Source organism: Mustela nivalis (assembly GCF_964662115.1).
Source record: "Mustela nivalis genome assembly, chromosome: 2".
NCBI lineage: Eukaryota > Metazoa > Chordata > Mammalia > Carnivora > Mustelidae > Mustela > Mustela nivalis.
Window position 1 is genome coordinate 38,344,959 of NC_139021.1, and position 16,697 is coordinate 38,361,655.

Consider the following 16,697-nt stretch of genomic DNA (forward strand, 5'->3'; position numbering starts at 1 on the left):
GGCTGTCAGCGCCCCCCCGCAGTCCCCCCAGAATAAGAAGGGAGCAGAATGGCTGCTGTGAACATGTTGATCTCGTCACAGTTCTCCCCAGGACTGGTACTGTTAATGGTGCCTGAGATTTGTGGCAGCTGCACATCTTCTGTCAGAAGACTTGGTGGGGGGGAGGGGGGGCGCTAATATCTTGGTATTCAAAATGGGGAAAAAATGTAAATCTGGGGAAATACTGGGTTTCATCACCTAAATTCTGGAATAGATTATTTGGTAGAGATTTGCAAGTACCTTTCAAAAGAAAATAGTGCTCATGACTTACAAGCTAAGGCTCAGTTAGGAATTTATACCAGTAACTCATCGCTTTCTGGGCTTTGTGCAAGTGAGACAATGAATAAACATTTGTTAAGTAAAGGAAGGCAGGTTTGAAGTGATGTACAGTAATAAAAATATATCGGAAGTGGATAATTAGAGATGAGAAAGAAGAATATTGGAGGAATAAAACAAAAAAGATTAAAAAGAAAGAAAGAAAGAAAGAAAGAAAGAAAGAAAGAAAGAAAGAAAGAAAAAACAAATAAATATTTTAGTATCTAGTTGATTGAAAGACTGCAAATGAACCTGAGTTTTAGCTCAAAGAGTCCGGGAAACTTTATTATTCTCTCAATGTTTGGTAAAAAGAAAGAAAGGAAAGCAGGGAGGGAGGGTGGAAGGCAAGGGAAGGTACGATAAAGGGAAGGGGGGAAAGGAAACGGACTTGGACCCAAATAGATTTAATTATTCCCCCCCCCCCGGCATTAAGTTCTACATGAAGTTTACTGCATGAAAATTGTGTTTTACAAGGAACCCCAAGCAACACAATGTGTTTCAAAAGACACAGAAACATCCTTCAAATAGATCCTTTAATGCTGATTCTCTATAAAGGCTGAGGACTTCGTATTGAATCATTACTCAGTTAAGACATTTTTTTTTTGCAGGGAACTGTTAAAATATAGGCCAAATAAATTTGTTTAGAGATCCTAAAGGAAATACATAAAATGGGTCCTTCGGTGCCATTCTCTCAAGTCTTAGACGTAAAGATGGAGGTCCACATTGCATAACACTAACAGATGCCATATTCTGTGCCTGTGATGAGGGAAGAGCTAAATGCTTTAGATACCAGACATATGGAAGCAAATTTGATATTATGTTCCAGACTCTTGGGAATTTGATAGAAATTCTCACTCAGAGAAGCACTGTGGTATAGAAAATAATACAGTGCAAATAGACTGGGGTTTCAAAACTTGGCTCAAAATTACCGTGACCACCTTAGCTAAGCTACTTAAATTTTCTCCAGCCTCAGGATTCTATTTGCCAAAATGTGGATAATATGCTTTACTTTGAAGATTGAGGGACATAGATTAGACGACATAGTGTATAAGTTTCAGCTACAAGTAGCAAAAATAAATAAATAAATAAATAAATAAATAAATAAATAAAAATCCAAATAACAACGGCTTAAATAAAGTAGAAGTTTATTTCTTGCTTGGGTTCTAGACCAAGGATGAAGATCCTTGTAGCTTGCTGCTTTACATGAGTGGCTCCCATTCCTCGGATAACCTCATAGTCCAAAATGGCTGCTGGAGCTCCAGCATCACTTTTATATTCCAGCCTGCAGGTAAGAAGAAGAAAGAGAGTAGAGCACACCAATTCCTTTAAAAAAATTTTTTTTCATTTATATACCTTTGGCCAGAATTTTATCACATGGTCTTACCTAACTTCAAGGGAAATTGAGAAATGCCATCTTTATTTAGAGCAACCCAGTTCCAGATTTAACAAAAAATATATAGGGCACCCAGTTAAATTTGAGTTTTGGATAAATAATGAATATTTTGTTTTCCTTTAGAAGGAGAGAGAGTGTCGGTGTGTGTGTGAGCAGTGGGTGGGGAGGGGCGAGGGAGAGGGAGAGAGAGAGTATTAAGCAGGTTCCATGCCCAGTGCAAAGCCCAGTTACAGGGCTCGATCTCAGATCCTGAAATCATGACCTGAGCTCAAATCAAGAATCGGATGCTTAACTGACTGACTCACCCAGATGCCTCATAAGTATGTCCTAGGCAAAATTTGAGACATACCTTTAATAAGACATTTTTCATTGTTTATCCAGAATTCAAATTTAACAGAGAGTCCTATAATTTATCCGGCACTCTAGCCCGGTTAAAGATCAAGAGTCTCATTAATAAGGTGGGCAGGGCAGGGTGGAATGAGAACCAGGGCACAGTCGGCCATTGGCCACAGGGGTGTGTATGAAAGTGCGTTTCACAGAGTGGGCCTCCAGCAAATGTTGGTTCTCTCTCTCCTTCCCTGTGAGGCAAGGTCAGAAAGCAGTCACAAGGGTAAATTCTAGAAGAGCCAAATTAGTTTCTGAAATAGAACTTAGAGGCTTGTCTAAGCATTTGTACCTGGGTCAGACCTGAGAGATCTGTGCTCAATGCATGAGGGAGACCATTTTGGCCTGAAAATTCACAAAGCACTGCCCCTTTTAGTCACAAAAAAAACCTTGGTCTCATCTCCGCAGAAGGTCCATTTCTGAGCACATCTATGAGCTCCTGGACCCACCAACTGAGGTAGCTGCAGAGGACAGAGGAGCAGCCTGGGGGTGGGGAGAGAGGTGGGGGGGTGGGGCGGCTATAGTCTGTGGCTTACGGGCCTGCGCTCCACTGCAAGTGTTTCATTTCATGATAGCGGACGTGAGGTTGTTCTGTCTGACTGTCATTAATCAAATGTTTCAGCTTCCTCTCAAGGCCACTTTGAACTCCTGATCACAAAGCCATGTCATCAGTATAATGGAGGGAGCCTCTGGACTCTGTGGCCGAGAGAGTATGAGTTCGTTTCAGTGAACAGTGGAAGTATATTATCTGGGTTTAAGGTAAAATAAAGTGGAGATAGGACCGGGTTTTGTTCTGCAGCATTTAGAATTAGAATTTGTCTTGTCAAAAGACTGCAATATTGTGTTAATGGGCTTTGGCGGAGAATTATGTGCCTGTAACCTAGGGATGTTGTGAATGGCCGATTCTCTCCCTCCTTCCGATTTCCGATTGGCACTAGCCTCTGAATTGGCTCTCGCTGTCCCTCTCCTCACCCTTCCCGTAAATCCATTCTTCAGGGAGAAGTAAGAGTGATTGTAGAACCTATCTCAGGGCAAACTCTACCTGATCCCACTGGTGGCTTCCTGTGGCTACACTAAATCCCCTACCAACCTGAGGAGGTCCTCCCAAGTCTGACTTTCTTTTTATTCTTTGGCCACACCGTAGTGGGTTCAATGGTGGCCCCCAAAAGGTATGTCCTCATACTAGTCCCTGGAACCTGTGGATGTTACCTTCTATGGCCAAATATGTGATTAAGTGAAGAATCCTGACAGGAGAAACGTATCCTGCACTATCCAGGTGGGCCTGAAATGCAATCACTTATATCCTTAGGGGACAGAGACACAGAGAACAATAGGAGGAGGCGATGTGACCACAGAGGTAAGAAGGGAAGTGATGCAGCCACCAGCCAAAGAACGCTGGGGCCACCAGAAGCTGGGAGACACAATGGTTGGATTCTCCCATTCTTCCCTCAGAGGAAGTATGGTCCTACCCACTTGATTTTGGACTTTTGGCTTCCAGAGCCACGGTAGAATACATTTCTGATGCCTCAAACCACCGAGTTTGTGGTAATTTGCTCTCGTAGCCACTGGAAATGAAGATACCTGGCATGACTATTGTCAATCTACTGGTTCTTGGCTTAAATGCCATCTCCTCAGATGCACCTGATGACCTCATTTCAGGATGGTTTGTTGATGCCTCATTTATTCTGTGGGTGTTTCCAGAAGGAGGGAATGATCAAGGAATTGCCTACTACAATGAGAAGTAAGATGATTATTCAGACCTGAGGAAATGAGGCACAGGGAGGGTAAATAAGTTGTCCATTGTGGCGCATTCAGCTGTTGGGAGTGGGGACGGTATCCGTGCCATCAGACTCCGGAGCTGTGCCCTCTCTCTCACCACACTGCAGCGCCCCTACACCGTGAAAGGATACTGCTAAATGGCTGTGGGAGCAGCACAGGATATATTCTTTGTCCCCCAACCTACCTTCAGAATTGCAGAGACGCTTGCCGCATTTTATTCCTCTTCCCTCCCTCTCCAGCAGTGTCATCCCTCCTGTTGAGCTTGTTCCCAGGGGCAGAGGAAGCAGAAATGGGAAAAGGATCCCTTGCTTTCACCCACCTGAAATTGCCATTCTAAAGGATGAAGATAGCAAGACGGGGCCAATGGCCATTAAACCATCAAAACCGATGGTCTGTAAGGTGCATAATTGGACATGGACTTACACCCTGGTCTGCTATTTAACAGTGGTGATTAAATGTGAGTTATCGACATGTTTGATCTGTGTATTTTCCTCTTTGCTTCAGCAGCTCACCCTAATTATTCCTGGAGAAACAATATCCCTGATCTGGGTTCCTCATAGATAACTGGCAGGGTCATTGTTTCCATTTTGGCATTCATGGGTCAGAGTTAAGAGATGTTTTGCAGATAGAGAGCTCAGAAGAATGGTAAGTTGGGTTCATCTATGCCTAGAATGTGTATATTTTTGTGAGGCAAGGGACAACAAGATGGCCTCGGGAGCGGATCAACATCAACATTTAAAAGAACAAGTTACAGGTATGCAGAGCCATCCCATAATCTTCCCCGACCATTACTTTTCATGAGAGGACACAGATCTTAGTGATTAGAAGCTTTGTGACAAATTAAATATGGCCACAACTCCTTTGCCTCTCTTCCTTTTTTAAGAGATGAGATCCAGTCTCTCTCTAAATCTGGGCTGGCCATAGTGTCTTGCTTAACTAATAAAATAGAGTGAAAAAAATGATGCTCTGGGGTTTTTGAAGTTAAGTCATAAGGAGTTGTAGTTTCTGCCTCAGGCGCTTAGAACGCTCACTCTTAGAATGCTTCCTTTTGGAAGCATGTTCCATGCTGTGTGAAACCTGGGTTATAGGTAGGTACTCTAATCAAGCTCCCAGCCCACAGCCAGAATCAGCTGCCAGCTATGTGGGCGACCCATCTCAAACAGCCATGCAGCCAAGCCAGCAGACATTTGCAGCCCTAGCTGACATATGACGGCAGTTGCATGAGAAACTCCAATTGAGAACCACCCAGCTGAGCTCAGTCAACCCATAAAGCCACAAGATGTAATAAATTGTGGTTTAAAGCCCCTAAGCTTTGGGTGATTGACTCTGCAGCCATAGATAATTAGAGCAGAATTTGGTACCTGGAAGAGGCACGCTGCCGTGATAAAAACTGAAATCATAGGGTATTGGCTTTGGGACCAAGCAGGAAATTGTGATTGGAGGCTGGAAAAAGGCATTCCAGCCTCATTTTGTAATGATGGATAATTTGATACACTGTTGCCTGTGGTAATGTGAAAAACGGGAATATACCTATGAAATGGCAGATTTGGCTAAGGAGACAGCCAGGCAGGATATTGAAAGTGCCTACTGGTTTCTTTTAAGCTGGTATGAGAAGGTGTGGGTAGAGAGAGATGAGCCCCAGATGGTTTCATTTCAAGTGAACTTAAATGCAAGAAGAAGCAGACTTGCTGAGTTTAGGGATAAAGCTGTTTCTCATCCCCAGCCTCTCTAGTTGGGAAAAGTTAAGACATGGTGCGAGGATAGTGATCATCTCAAAGGTATGGCTGTAGGGTACTTGTTAAGCTTTAGATAGTTCTAAGACAATGGCTCGTAGACCCTCTCAACTTGCCAGAAAATTTTTGAAGAAATATGAGGGATTGTTCTGTAACACCGGACTCTCAGCCCAAGGCAGACAAGGGGCCTATCTCAGAGACAGAAAGATCTAAAAGCACATCACACTGATGTTCACTGGATCCTCATTTGTTTGTCCTTTGTTCAAGCAGAGTTTTGCCATTCGTTTATTCATATAGGCATTTGCTCATTCAACAAGTATTCATTGCATAGTTCTATGGACCAGACTCTGCTATGTTCTGGAGACCCATGAGGCATAAGAGATAGTCCCTTCCCTAGGGCCTCATAAACCAGTGGGGGAGACAGACCAGAAACAGGAAGCATGACCGGAGGGAGGGTCCCGCAGTAAAGGGGAGTTGGGAGTGCCAAGGAAGGGCCCGAATCCTGGCATCAAATCTGCTCCACCTCGTGACAGAGTTCTAGAAGAAGCAGCGAGAGGAGCATGAGCTGTGTTCTGGAATGAAGGACAGATTGAGAGCTGAAAAAATACAAGCTGCAGGCAGAGTCCCTAAACAGACCAGAGGCAAAAGAGGACATGCCCCCACTGGCCTCCTAAAGGCCATTGACTGGCTGCCTCTGAGGCTCAACTCCTGGAATCTGGTGAGTCTATTCCAAGCCTCCCATGGGGCCTACAGAAGAGGGAGCATCTCTCATGGGCACGGATATAAAGCAAAGCATCTCAGCTATGTCTTCGTTTTGGCTCCAAAGATGACTTCTGTGTGGGCGAAACTTTCTCTTCTTGCATTCTATTACTTTTTTAATTGTTCATGATCTAAAACATTAAAAGAAGAAGTTAAATAAATTTCCACAGAGTTCAAAATGGCAGACTGCGATCAGAGCCAATGTCCTTTTCCTTCCAGCTTTGGCTTATCTACAAGAGGATCTGATAGTTGGCGAAGTTATGCCCCCACCCCCATCTTCTCCTTCTTCCAGATCCCCTAGTTCCCACGCATTGAATTGCTCATCAACTTCAGCTATGGTCAAAGTCTAAGACCCGGGGTGAAGTCTGCCCTAGACACTCTTTGGGTCTTGGCTGAGAGACTTGACCTGCATCCCTATTTGGAAGTTGAATGCCCACGTGGAATAAGGACTCAAGATGACACCTCTGTCAGTGATGGGACTGAGCTCTCTCCCAACTGATTTTCTAGCTTGAGTCAGGAACTGATTTTCCCCTGGAGTAGTAACACAATGTGGGCCAGCAGCCATGGCCAAGTACGATCTGGGTGTAACGTTCATCAGAACCAGTTGGTGAGGGTCCTAGTTTTGGTCTGAGAGCTCCTGGAGGACAGGAACCGGGCCCTCTTTCCCCATTTTCCAGCCCCTAGCAAGCTCTCTGGCTTGTGGCAGGGGCTCAGTAGTGTTTGCGGAATTCCTCCTGGGTATTACCCAGGCAGACAACAGCCCTTAGAGTCATTGTATGATGCTATGATGAGGAGGGATTCTTTTACAGCTGAAGAATAAACATGATAATGGTGATAAAAGAAATGCATACCATTTATTGAGCCCTAAGTCTTTGTCAGGTGCTAGGACAAGCACTCTATAGGCATTAATTGCGACTCAGAACCTCTGGTGTGTAAATATCATCACCCTCATTTTACAGATGAGTAAATGGAATCTCAGCTTTGAGAAAATTGGTAACCATCCAGTTGATTGGGGTGGTTGATTTTGAAGACTTTGACTCTTATCCATGACATTTTGTTATACCTGAGCTAAGACTACTGGAAAGCCCATCTCTGTCGAGTACCCCGGTTCCATGGCATAAACCTGATAGAGAACTTGAAGATCTGATCACCTTTGTCTAGGGTATATCTCCAAATCTCTCCCTATCAAGGTTTGGGAATCAGGAACCAGGCTTTACACAGTGGGAGGTTGGGTTTGGGTGACCAAGCAACGAAAAGATAAATGCCATCCAAATTCCCACTTAAAATAAGCAAAACAGCCCTAGGGCTCAAATGGCCAAAGCACAGGACTGAGGGATTTGGGAGGTTTGTTTATTTCAGTCTGTATTTGACCTTGCACTACACTCTCCGAGCAACTCCCAGGGAATATGGGAACCTTTCCCCTGTCTCGGGAACATTTTCATACACCCCAAAACTGCACAGATGAGAAAAATTAAGATGTACTCTCCAGCTCGCCTTGCTGTATTATTGAAAACAATTACTGTATGATTTTGCTTTCACATAGCCATGGAAACGCTGCTGAAAGGATTTAATACAATTTATTGTGTGAAGCTTAAGAAGAAATCTGTTTCCCCAGTGCTAGGAAACAAAGCAAGCCCATTCCTCCCCACTTCCGGACAAGGTGTGAGAGATGCAAATTGTGGGCCGGTGGGTGACCTCACACAGCAGGCAACTGAGCTTTCTGGGAGAGCGTTCTGGAGATAAGTGGACCTGCTTCCTTTAGATGTATCGGAAAACAAAGCCAGTGCCAGAGGAATGCTAATCTCCTTTGATGTGCCCAGAGCTGATTTATTGTTTCAGCAAGGGAAGCTCAGCTCTGGGCGGTAGGACCACAAAGCTTTGCGGGGAAACACAACAGAGTAATATCCCCCACCAGGTTACCCCAGGAACCTCTCCATTTGCTGGCTATGCTTGCAGGTAGTACAGGACTCCGTGAAGGGATCCACGAAGGAGGGTAGCTTGACACGGGCAGTGGGGGGGGTGGGGGCTCTTGAGACGGGGGTGCTCACTTCAGAGCTTTGCTGATACGAAGGTTTGCTGCTGTTCTAGACACGGGTTGCTTATTACAAACCTGGCGGCATATTAGGGGCTTGGAGAAAGACCGATGCTTAAGCCCCAGATCTTTTTTATTACATTAGAGACCTTGGGAGGGGGGCATGGCTGGGCGGAGGTAGGGGCAGCCCTGGTATTTTTTAAAAAGCCCACCAGGTGACTGGAATGAGCTGCCAGGTTGCAGACCACTGCCCCAGGGTTGTTTGTTGTTGTTGTTATTGTTTTATTATTAAAGGTTTTATTTATTTATTTGAGAGAAATTTGAGCTTCCTCGGGCCCAACTCTTTTTATGCTTGTTTTCTGGTTTCCAGCAAGAGACGTAGTGCCTTGATGATCTCAAAGCCTCAAAAGTCCTGCTTTAGCCCTCAACTCCGGTCTCTGCAGTTCAGCTTTTTCTTGCTGGCTTCAGCGGATGGCAGGAAGAACATTAAATTGTGGCTGAAATTGGGATACCTGGGTAAAGTGCTTCCCTGTACTATTTTATGCCACTTCCTGTGTATCTGTAATAATTTCAAAACAAACCATTAAAGAGAACTGCAGCTGAAGACTTGGGTTCAAATTCCGGATTTGATTCTTATTAGGTTTCAGACTTTGGGACAGAATTTACCTTCCCTGGGCTTTTTCCTCTGGAAGATGAGGATAATGATATTTCTTTGTTGCTCAATCAAAGGAGATGATAGAAGTGTAATACCTGGATGTTAGCTGGGGTCTCTTAGCCCCTAAGGGCTGGATGAGATTATTCAAACCCTCTATCTACAGTTGCTGGACACTCTGACTACTTTCTCAAGCCCCAGGAGTTTCTGGGCAACTTACAGCCTTATGGTCACCTTAGGTCATGAGCTCCTGCTTCCCCCAAATTAGTCGGTTCAGGCATTGTTTTAACATACCACTTGGGTTGTTCAACCCAGATGGGCAACTCAGTCACCTCTCTTAACTTCTCAATCAAACCTCTCACAGAGGTGGTCTTGAATGGACTTTACTGAAGGTTTGGGAAGATGAAGGGAATTATGTTGCAGCTGCAGAAACGACTCATAGCACAATGTCTTACAATCCCACTTCTCAAGTTTTTTGGCCGCCTCCGTATTGGTCGGCCCTCACCTCCTCTGCTCCTGTCTTCCCTCCTATCTTTTCCCTCCCTACTTAGGTTTCTCTGCATTTCTAATGTGGCCCATTTAAGGATCTTGTTTATTTCCTTCATTCTTATCTTTTCTCCAGAGATCTTATTAAAATATTTCCTGAAACATCCAGCCCCTCCAAAGCTGGATGGAGCATCAGTAGGTCAACAAAACCCAGCCCCAACTCTAACCCATCAGGATGGTAACAACAATGCTTTCAGCTCAGGCTTACAGTCCACAGCCTCCTCCACCTTCTGCAACCTGTCAAACCCATGGTGGCCTGACGAGAAGGCCTCCCTGAGAATCATCTCCTTGCTCAGGGGGAGTTCATCAGCCTCCTGCCTTGCTGCCATGAATCATTAGAATAGACTTCCCCTCCATCTGTATGCTGGGTCCCGGTGTCCCCTCTTCCCTTGCACGAGCTGCTGAGGTCTTCAAAGGCAGGAGACACAGCCTTTCCATCACATGGTACAGTCCTGGTGCAGAGAATGCACTGGATAAATATTTGCTCAAAGTGGCAAGGAATGAATGAGGGTCACCAAACAACAGTGCCAAGTAAGCTAGTGTTATGCATTTTAATATCATGCAGAGCACAGAGTGGGCATTACCTTCTGCTCCTAATTCTTTTGTGATTGGTTAGCCACCAAGGTAGGACTAAAGCAGCTGCAGGGCAAGAGCCCGTGAGAGGGAAGCCATGTTGGCTGCCTTCACAGGGAGGGTTACGCGCAACTGTAAATAATAATATGCCATCACATTGTTGGAGCCATTGTCTAGAACTTATAAAATGCTTTGCTTAAATGTCCTATCAAAGATAAAGGATAGCACATGTTATCATCCCATGCCAGTAATTACCAGTTAGTCCATGATAGGGCAGAATTAAAATTCAGATCTTTAGGACTTTGGGCTCTGCTCTCACATACTTTCCCTTGGAATAATCCATTTCCAGAGAGAGAAGTTAATACTTCTCCTGGGCAGGGATGTCTCTTAGAAACAGAAGGCAGAGCTCAAGTTCCAGCAGCCCCGTCGTTCTTCTTCCTCTGGGGTCCTCTGAACCTGGCTGGTGTCCTATTCAGACTTCTCATCTTCCAGGTCAGTGCGGGCGCTGGGACAGAGGAGGATGGATGGAGGAGCTGCTGAGACACTTGTCAAACCTCTGTGCTCAAACTTACTCAGTGTTGTTGGATAGAGACAGCATGACATGTACTCATCTCTACTTCATAGACACTGGGTCCATGTGTACTTACTGAGTACCTTCTGTGTGCAGAGACACCGTTCCAGGTGCTAAGGATTCTGAGGTGAACAGGAAAGTCACAGTCCCTACCCCCAAAGGTCTAGTGGAGAAGATGGACATTTACTAAGTGACTAGAAATGTGCACATTGCTGTGAAGGAGACGGGCAGTACAAGTCAAGGGAATAATGGGAGAGGTGGTCGAGAGGAGGACAGGGTCACCATGTTCGGCTGTGCAAACTGTAGTCTTTGTGAATGGCGCCCCCTGAGGTGTCTGGTCAGTAGGGCAGTCAGCCTGAGAGGGAGGGAATAATAGGTCAACTGAAGAGGATGAAAAGCATTTGCCCAGTGAAGAAAGGAGGACTGACATGTGCAAAGGCCCTGAGACATAAAGAAGCCACACGTGCTCAAAGGACTGAAGGAAGATGAGTGACTAAAGCAGAGAGCGAGAAGGACAGTGTGGGGGGCCCTGTGCCTGTAGAAGGAAGGGGAGCCAGATCAGACCAGGCCTCACAGGCCACTGAGATGAATTTGAGTAGTATTCTGACTACAGTGGGAAAATGTTTTGAAGCTGGGAATGATATGACCTATGTCATTTGGGCTGCCACTGGGGGATGAGTTGGGGTGGGAGACAGCAAGACTGGCGGTGTAGACAGCACTCAGGTGTAGACAGCCCTGCCAGAATCAATTTACACACTAGATCTTGGCTTCCTTTCCCTTCTCATTTTTATGGTGACAAGCTTTGCAATTCTCGTAGCATTTTAAAACTCATTCTAGGGTCAGGATGAGCATTATCACTCCATTCCATACCTGAGGTAACTGAAGGTTAGAAGGAAAAAAAAATGGCTTTCCCAAGATCCAACAGCCAGTAACTCCTGGAGCGGCTTCTCCAGTCAAATCCAGGAACCTCACTAATCTCCCATTCTATCATGTTATGCGATGCAACAAAATTATATAGTTATTTACTTTTTTAAATACCAAGACATAATCTAAAATTTCCAAGTCATGATTACCAAGCAGAAACAGAAAAATACCAATGGAAGGCTGATATTTTCTGTGGGAACAGCCCAGCTCACCCAAACTTCAGATGAATTCAGAAGGCTGTATTTCATCAGAGTCGCAGAGGCCCTCTCTTCCCCTCATCTTTACTTACCCGAGTGTGGCCCACTGAAAAGGATCCAGCATGCTCTGCGTCTCAGAAGATATATTTTTGTTCATTAATCACCAAACGGAGGTTAAGACATAAACAAATCAACGCTGTTTAGACCGAATGAGGCAAACATTCCATTCAAAGACTTTTGTTTCCTCTGGGAACTTGAGCTACCTGAGCCGTAGCCACAAAAATATGTATTTTCTTCCCATTTTAAGGAAATGCCACCTCATTGCCAAACCTCGAGCCCAATATCCCAAGAGGAAGGAGATGTTTCAAGTATAGCAGGGAGGAAACGAAGATTCAAAAGCCCCTCAGTTCTCTTCCACTGGGAACGCCATCTGAGGCTGTCTGTGGGTAGTGTTTAATGTTCTGCAAATCTCCTATTGAAAAGAGATTTTTGTTACAATTACATTATACTGTTTTTCCCCAAGATCCTTCCTTGTCTAGGAGCCAACCTGCTCAAACCTTGAACAAATCGTTCCCAGACTGAGTTTCCAATGCCCTCGTTAAGAAGGAGGCAGGCTTGTGTGTATGTTGGGGGGGTGTTGGGGTGGTTCAGGCTTATCTTGCCCTTGTCCCTGACACTGGGGCACCCCAGATAAGTCGTGAGTTTGGGGTTTAAGGAAGATAGAATGCAATTGGCCCTCTTTGCTTTTTTTGGCTAGAGTTTTGTCAGAATTAATTCACTTGGATTTGTTATTTTGTTAAAATCTCTATGGAAATTACTAATCCAGAGCATTACAAGCATAGTCCCATGAAGGCATAAACTTTAGATGTGGGCCAATATGGCCTTGTGGGAAATGAAGAATGGTACACATGAAGAGGGGAGTTTTTCAGCAAGATTGGGTGTGGGGAGGGGTGGAAGGGACTAGAACCCGAGGCTGCCATGGTCCCAAGACCTGTTCAGTGGAAGAAGGTCTGGGTTTATAAGGATGAAAGGCCGCAAACACGCCCTCCTTGGCTTGGCTTCTCTGCCGCCATGACCCTACCCCTTTATCCCAGGGCCCCCATTCAGAGGTTGAAGGAAGGGTTGAGAGCAGCTTTTGTGTGGCTGTGTCGGCTGGTGTTGGATCTCAGTTCTGGGGAGGAAGGTCAGAGAGGAGCCCTGTCTGTGGTTGTCACATGGAGCAACAGGGCAGGGCACCTGGACAATTCCTCAGATCTCTACCCCTCCTGTCCCCACCTCTCCCCAGGACACATTTCCCCTCTCTCAGGGGCATTTGGCCCGTGTTTACCACCCCACTGACGGTAACCGGTGCACAAATTTGTATCCTGTAGGGTTCTTTGATGGCAAGTGACAGAAAGTGACTCTGATAGCTGAGGAGAGGACTTTTATCATGAGGTAGATCAGGCACACAGATAATTCTCAGGATGGTTTGAATAGTCTAGGAAACAGACTGGAGGCAGGGTGGCCCTGCAGGGCTTGACAGGGATGCCCGGGGAGTGACCATGTCCTCAGGATGCCAACTCCAGGCTGGAGGGACTGTCTCATGGCTCTCTGGGCCACTCACTCAAGACTCGGAAGTAGGGGAAAGCATCTATTTATGAGCTTAGACCTGCCTGGCCCCGGTGACATGGGAGCCACTGTGGGAGGCTCTGGGGAAAGGGGCTTCTGGTTTTTCTTATTCAGGGAGGCAGACACATGGATTTCCCATCTTGTTAAACCAAAACCAGAACTGAATCAGGGTGCTGAGCAGAGAGTGGAGGAGAACAAGGTTTTTCCATCTCTCCCCTGGTTCTGTGAGCTAGTCCAGGCAGGGGACCAGGTGAGGGTTTTCTCCTCTTTGTATCACCAGGGCAGAGCCTCTGTTTGATGCAAACCTCCCCAAAGAGCGAGCCGACCCGAAGGGCTTCCTGTCTGAGCCCAAACCTGGGTTTTTTGTTGCACGTTCCATTACGGGAAGGGAGGCGAGAGATGTTCACATGTTCCTGCTTCTGAGTGGCTGCTGGCCGTGAACATTCCTTTCTGCAGGAGCTTAGCAGACCAGGGCCAGAGGCCTCTAGGGAACCTGTGGAGAGTCTCTCCTGATTCCCCGGCTGTTGCCAATCCCAGCTATTCAGACAAATCTCCAGGAGCAATCAGAAGGCCTGCGTGAGTTGGCTGAGAACCTAAGGAGAGACAGCACGCACGCTTTGCCTCTCCCTGTGATGCCTTGCTGTTCCTGTGTCCCGCCCCCACCCCTCTGCCCCTCCCCCAGGCCAGGACCCCAGGGCTGCCTACATTCATTTCTGAAGCGATTAGAAAAAACACCCACACCTCATAAAGACGGTGCTTGAGTTAGAACTTTACCCCCGTTGAGACTCAGGTTTTAATGAGAAAAGCATAGGCCCTGTGATGTTGGGTAAGCCTCATCATCTCCCTGGGCTCCTGTTTCCTCTTTTCCAACGTGGGAGGGGCAGGGGGCTGGGCTCTCAGTGTCTGCGTTCTCAACAGCCCACCGCGCTAAGTGAGCAGCCCCGCTGCTTGGCTAGGACACACACGAGCCTCATTTATTTGGGGCTGCTCTCAGAATCTAGAGGCACAGCTGGTCTCCTAGGTGACTGCCGTGCAACACTGCGGTAATCTATTTCCTGTGCCTGTTTTCTCCTGCAAAGGGCTCTGGTAAGAGATCCCAGAGGCACCGCGGAGCAGGGAGAAGCCAGCATTTTAATATACATGGGGTGACATTTAGGGCCATGTCGGCATCTCCAAGCCAAGCCGGCAAGACTTAGAGCTCACAAGATGATGCCCTGGGCTCATACTTCGCTGAAAAACAAAATGGAAACCCACCAGGAATCCAAAATATTCTTCAACAGAAAAGGAGGGATGCTTGGGACAAGTCAGGTGTTGCGGGGTGGAGTGGGGTAGTGGAGAGATTCTTGCCAACCCTGGTCTTGGAGAGCCATGTATTAGGATCCCTCAAGATCCTGACATAAAGGAAAAGGTTTAACTTTGAGTGACCCAGCCCTCCCCAAACACCTCTGACCACAAAATAATTTCTGTTCATGGAATACTCACTCATTGCGGGAAACTGCGCGATCTGTCTGCACGTACGCTTTGGTCGAGGGAGTGCTCACTCCCATGTGTGCCAATCCCAGGGCCTCTCCAGCCTCCTCTTAGCTCTGGGACATGTAGGCAGCTTGTAAAGAAATGATTCAGTTGAGAAGTTGTTGACTATTCTTTGAGCACTCCCCATGGCTCAGGCACTGCGTTGAATATATGAAGGACAAATTTGTAAAAATACATGGTTTTCTTTTCTCAAGGAGCCTGTAGTCTGGTAAGAAGGGGACACGTGAAGAATGACATGAACTTGCCTTCAGTCTTGCTGCGGATGGACTTGTGTCCCCTGTTTGTGTCCTTCCCCCAGATTCATATGTTGAAATCCTGCCTCCCAATGTGATGGGATTAGGCAGTGAGCGGGGTGAGATGGGGTCGTGAGGAGGGAGCCCTCTGGAATGAGATTAATGCCCTTGTAGGAAGTCCTGGCTTCTCTCTGCTCTCTGCGGTGTGAGGACACAACCCGGAAGAGGGTCCTCAGCAGAACTCCACCCTGTTCGCCCCCTGGTCTCGGACTTTCAGCCTCAGGAACTGTGAGAAAATAAACGTCTGTTGCTTATAAGCTGCGCAGACTGTGGCACTTTGTCATGTGGCCCAGACTAAGACTCCCCCCGAATTCATATCTGGAAGTCCTATAGCCCCAGTGTGACTGTTTTTAGAGATAGAACCTACACAGAGGAAATTAAGGTTAAATGAGGGTGGGGCCCTAATTTGACAAGGACTGTCACCTCATGAAAAGAGGAAAAAAGGGAGGGCTCTGTCCACACAATATTGAGGAAAGGCTAGATGGGGAAGACACTGGGAGACGACAACCACCAGCAAACCAGGAAGAAGGACCTCACCAACCGAGTTCTGCTGGAACCTTGATCTTGGCCTTTCCAGCTTCCAGAATTTTGAGAAGATAAAGTTCTAGTGTGTAAGCCACCCCGTCTATGGTTCTTTTTGACAGTCCGAACTACATGCATGGATAGAAGCAGAGGATCCGAAGTCAAAAGCAGGCCACAGAGGGGTCAGAACCCACAGTCGGGGGAGCCGTGGCAGTTCCCGCCCTGGCCTAGCTCTCCTTCCTTAGCTAGGGGGCTCATTGTGGGCTCTCTGCACACTCTGGGAAGCCAGGTCACTACTCTGGGTCCCAGCTTCCTCATCGGATAAGTAGAGCTGACTCTCATTCTTTGTGATTATCTGGCCCTTTGATTCATTTCCTAGGATTGCCATTAACCAATCACCACAAGCTTGGTGGCTTAAGACAACAGAACTTTATTGTCTCACCGTTCTGGAAATCGAGGTGCCCCAGGCCATGTAGCCCCTGAGCCTCTGGGTAGAATCCTTCCTTGCCTTTCCCAGCACTGGGGACTGCAGACAATCCCTGGAATTCCTTGGTTGGTAGATGTGTCACTCCGATCATATCAAATGACCTTGCTCTCTGTGTGTGTAGCCATGGGTCTTCTAATCTCCCTGTCCTTAGCAGGACCCCACTCATTGAATTTAGGGCCCACCCTAATCCTAATGACCTTACCTGGCTTACATCTGCAAAGACCCTATTTCCAAAGAAGGTCACGTTCACAGGAACTGGCCATTAGAACTTCAACATATCTTTTTAGGTGATACAACTCAACAACTCAATAACTCACAGCCTTAGACACAATCAACCTGCTCAAGGCTTGTTGAATG

The 16,697-nt window shown here is 46.5% G+C and overlaps 1 long non-coding RNA gene across 1 annotated transcript; it reads right to left on the minus strand.

Annotated features, from left to right (window-relative positions):
- Positions 1-1,482: 1,482 nt before the first annotated feature.
- On the minus strand, positions 1,483-12,121 carry LOC309859504. Its single transcript, XR_014308736.1, has 2 exons — positions 11,990-12,121; positions 1,483-1,636 (listed from the first exon to the last, which is right to left on the minus strand). It is a non-coding gene; the product is annotated as an uncharacterized lncRNA (long non-coding RNA).
- Between the last annotated feature and the right edge of the window lie 4,576 nt (positions 12,122-16,697).